Source organism: Leptodactylus fuscus, chromosome 3, assembly GCF_031893055.1.
Source record: "Leptodactylus fuscus isolate aLepFus1 chromosome 3, aLepFus1.hap2, whole genome shotgun sequence".
NCBI lineage: Eukaryota > Metazoa > Chordata > Amphibia > Anura > Leptodactylidae > Leptodactylus > Leptodactylus fuscus.
The window spans coordinates 81,775,995-81,781,124 of NC_134267.1; the positions used below are offsets into that span (position 1 = coordinate 81,775,995).

The 5,130-nt window shown below is 42.0% G+C and overlaps 1 non-coding gene across 1 annotated transcript; it reads left to right on the top strand.

Annotated features, from left to right (window-relative positions):
• The first annotated feature begins 4,814 nt into the window (after positions 1-4,814).
• On the top strand, positions 4,815-4,885 carry TRNAG-GCC (transfer RNA glycine (anticodon GCC)). Its single transcript has one exon. It is a non-coding gene; the product is annotated as a tRNA-Gly (tRNA).
• Positions 4,886-5,130: the final 245 nt, after the last annotated feature.

The following is a 5,130-nucleotide window of genomic DNA, read 5'->3' on the forward strand; positions in this document are numbered from 1 at the left end:
AAAAACAAACAGTAATTCAATGAACAGTGAACACTTGTTGTTTTTTTTCTTGCTACATTCACCATATGTGAAAATATATTTTTATAGGTTTGTAGACTGGACATTTTTGGAAATGGATATCTATGTTATGTGCTAGGAAAAGGGGAGGGGGTGTGATTTGAATTTATTTATTTTTTTTAAATACTGTATTATAGGACCTCTTAGGTGTCTCGATTGGAGATGAGCGAGTAGTATTCGATCGAATACCTTGCCACCATAGGAATGTGTGTAAGCGGGTGAACACCAAGGGGTTACGCGCATTGAATATTCGATGCGCTCAACCCCTTGGTGTTCGCCCGCTTACACGCATTTCTATGGCGGCAAGGTATTCGATCAAATACTACTCGCTAATCTCTGATCTTGATTACTGATGCAATGCTTTACAATGCTAATGCATTGCAAGATACCGTGTGTGTTTTACCGTGTAAAAGAGCAAAATGGGCGTTGCACAGATGAGACATGGATGTCACCCATGCACCATCTGTGTTTCCAGTGCCTCTTTCATTCATTGAATAGGAGCCAAGGAAACAGGACTGCAAAATCCAACAGGAAAAGGGCTTGTTCCGTAATTTGCTGTTCGGACTGTCTGTTCACAGTCGTGTATGGACTCATAGAAATGAATGGGTCACTATGCTATCTGGGGAAAATCCGGATAGCCCACTGACCATTCATGCGTTCATGTGCAAGGGAGCAAAGGCCAAGATGAACCTGGAAGCCTTCAATGGGCTTCCGTCTGTCATGGCAATGGAATGCCAACTCCAAATCTCGTTCCAGGTGCTGGTGATCCACCCCAAAATGGCAGCCTGGTCAGCTTTGACCAAGGCACCAGGCACTTAATGCCCGTGATGAGTTTGGACACCAATCTTTGGCATTAGTGTGGGGTATTTGTTGTATAATACTGCAAAGACCCAGCAGCTATGGCAGCTGCCATGTTTAAATACTTGACATATGCAGTAACAGAACAGTGAATGTCGGGAAAGGGATAATATATATTACAAATTTCTCATATTTAAATGTGCTATTTATTTATGACAAGTTGTTTAGAACTGAACCCTATAAGGCTTACCATTCTAACTTCATATAACCATGCCTGATGAAGAGACCTGAGTAGTCTCGAATGCTTGCAATCTGTCATTGTTTTTGTTAGCCATTATAAAAGGTATCAACTATTGAGAGGACTCTCAATCTTTAAACTTCATATAAAGAATTCAAGCTTACTAATACCACAATATTTTGTCCTTCATAAAATTGTTTCGATTGCTCAACTGTAAAGGTTATGAGATGTAGGGACATAATCTGTGCTTCTTTTGCTATATTTCATAATCTTTGCTGAAAATGGACTGCTACCTTCGTATCTCATCTGCTATAACTAGATGCTACAGCCTTGTGCCCAGCACAAATGAACAAAAGCTGTTTTGTTCTATAGTGCATAAATTCGAAACAATATAACATTTTGAAGTCACAGCTTCAATGATGTGTGCTTTGTATGGAGGTGAAGAGAGAAGCTCATTTTTTATATTGAGCTGGTAGCCAGGGCAGTGTTGAAATTTACACTTTTCTCCTTGTATTCTCTGCTAGCTCATAACAATTTAGGTTGCCACCCGGTCACTAAAATACAAGGCTGACCAATATTGCTAACTCTTCAATTTTAGCTCCTACGGATGCAGATAGAGTTGAATACAACCAAATACCAAAACAACACATCTGAGACTAAATGACAAATTATAAAAATATATATACTTTATTTGAAATCTAAAATGAGAACAAAGATTAAAAAGGGAGCAAAAATCACAGTGCAGAATTAATGTATATACTTGAGTATAAGCCGAATCTTTCAGCCCAGTTTCTATGACCAGCCACAATATCAATGTATAGAATCTCCCAAAAAATAGTGCAAAAACAAAAAAAACAAACAAACATAAAAGTTCTATATCACTCCTTTCCCTAGAATACTTACATAAGTAGAAAATTATTGTGAAACACATACACATTAGGTATCCCTGTGTCTGCTGAATATAGGGTATCTACAGTGCTCCTATTCTGTCGGGAAGGGGTTAATAAGAGCACTGCAGATTCCATATATTCAGCCAGACTGAATTCCAAGTGGGTGGAAAAAGAAACCCAGTCCTCAAGCTCAGGGAAGGGGCAGACAGACAACCAAAACACCCCCTCCCCTTCCCCAGCAACCAGCATCTACTGCACCCAAAAACTCTGACCATTTTACTTTTTGAAATTTTCCAGTAGCTGCTGCATCCCCCCCCCCCAGGCTTATACTTGAGTCAATAAGTTTTCCCATTTTTTTGTGGTAAAATTAGGGGCCTCGGCTTATATTCGGGTCGGCTTATACTCGAGTATATACGGTACATCCCAAGAAAAGAACACAACATAAATATGTTCAGGTTCTGATCCAAAAACCGTGAAGCTGCGACTGAAAGCCGGTGCACTGCATCGGCATTCAGCCACACACTGTGCTCCGGCTTAGGCCCAATGAATGGGCCTAGTCCAGAGGAGGGAGTGTCTTCAGGCTGAATCGCGAGGCGACTCGGCCTGAAGAATGAACATCTTGCTTCTTTTTTTCCGGGAGCTGGAAGAAACGGCTCCTGGAAAAAAAGACCTGAGCAGCTCCCATTGATTTCAATGGGAGCCGTCTTTTTGGTCAGGGTTTTGAGGCGGATACGGCATCAAAACCCTGACCAAAAATCTCTGTGTGAACTTACCCTTATCTGGCCTACCTTGTGGCATTCCTGGGATTAACCTGTTAATGGCAAGGTTACGGGTCAATGGTTTGACCTCTGACCCCTTTCCAGTAGAGAGGGAAACTAGTCAGGGGTGCCCACTATCACCTATCTTATTTGCACTCATAATAGAACCACTGTCCTCACATATAAATGGCAACCCTTGTATTGCTGGTTGGCATGTGGTGGGCATGTTTGTCGATGATCTGTTGATATACCTGGCAGACCCCGGGATCTCTTTGAGGGCTTTGTTAGAAACGGTTAATGAATATGGGATCTAAGCGAGCCTGAGGGTGTATTGGGGTAAATTGGCACTATGCCTGATTGATGAGGTGGACCCTGAGGGTGCATTCACACTGAGTAAACGCTAGCTTATTTTGTAGAGTAAAATTACACTTGTAAATTTTGCTATCCCATTGACTTCAATGATATTTTTTTACAAGTGTAAAAATACGCCTGTAAAAAATACGCCTGTAAAAAATACGCCTGTAAAAATACGCCTGTAAAATGTCATTGAAGTCAATGGGATAGCAAAATTTACAAGTGTAATTTTACTCTACAAAATAAGCTAGCGTTTACTCAGTGCGAATGCACCCTGACTCTATTCTTACCACATCGGCCATCCAGGTGATCTATCAATTCACATTTTTGGTTATTGTGACACACAAAGATATCGGTAAATTCCTGGTTCTTAACATTAAACATACATTGAATAAGCTACTTGTACATGGGTTTCTTTGGCTCTTTTGAGAGCCACTAGCAGGATTTCCACCTCTAACATACTGATCATTATTGTTACCGCCTACTCTGCCATGCCTGTAGGTAATAGTTTAGGTAATTCCCTTCTAGGCAGGTCCTCAATACGGCTGTGAGTATGCCATTATGGACTCTTATCCTCTACTCACTGGTAATACTTTGGGGAAAGTGAGAGACTGCACCTAAAGAGACAATCTGCATGGTGCTGAGCAGGGGCGTAACTTGAGGGGGTGCAGAGGGTGCAGTCGCACAGGGGCCCAGGAGCCTTAGGGGGCACATAAGCGCTGCCATCAGTATTGAGATTGCAGCTTCCATCTGGGCCATAAGCCAAGGAGACCCACAGATGACCCTAACCACACTAAGGTTGATTAAACATCTTAGCACCGGTAACAATCACTATCAAGAATTTGCTGTAGGGATGAGGTAGGGGGATAAAAGATTGCACGGGGGTTCACAAGCCATGTACAGTGATATGAGAGAAATGGAGCTGCAAGGGTTAAGAGAGGATGTATTCCACTGAAGCGGGTTATCCCAGGAACAACAGTTTTGGAGTGTTCATTTCTGACACAAGCTGGGTACAGCATATTGGGTAATATATGTGGGCATAAACTGCTGTTGGACACACATCATGGCACAGAAGGGAAGAAACGCTATTTTGGGTTATAGAACACCACTTCTGCATGTAGGACTTTGTGTCAGCGGAAAATAAACGTTTTCCAGATGGAGAGGCTGAAAATTCAAAAGGGCGGTCACCTTTGAAAACGCATTCAAATGAATGGCTTATAAAGCTGACTGCTCTCAAGCTGTCTGCTGTCTGGTTTCCCAAGGGTTTAGGACGGACACCCCGGGGGCGGACAGCAGCGCTAGTGTGAACCCAGCTTATGCAGGGCTGACCGTAACGATGGGGCTTAATCGTAATAACCCACTGAATATAAGTAACTTTGGCTGCACAGTGAACAGCGTTAAAAAAATTGGAAATTAGAAAATGGTGCAAATACAGTTTATCTATCTAATTCCTCCCCCATTCTGAATTATATTTTTGCAGTTTCCTAGTCCATTGCACAGAATATTAAATTGTGCCTTTATGAAGTACAGTGCAAAAGAATCCACATACAGCTCTGTGAATGGAAACATAAAAAAGTTATTGGTTTTTGAAGGCGGGGAGCAAAAAACAAAGAATGGCTGCACTAAAGGCAAAAGAAATGCAGTATAAATAGAAACATTTAATGGGGCTGATTATACATTTTCTGTTATAGGAATAAGACAACAGCACTCTCCAAGCAAGCATTGGTGGTTCAGTGGTAGAATTCTCGCCTGCCACGCGGGAGGCCCGGGTTCGATTCCCGGCCAATGCAGCTGAGTTTATTTTACTATTTATGTTATTAATAATAATTTATTACTCATATAAATTATTATCCCTCACATAACTATCATTATTAAACGGACATGGAGTGCGTGTTTTAAAACAACCATGGCAGCGCTGACAGACAGGGGTCAGCTCTCTGGGAATCTACATGGCAGACGTATTGCAGACGCCCGTAGGACGGCTGGGAGGGCGGAAGTGACGTGTGCGGCTCAGTTTGAACGTGTGAGCAGCAGG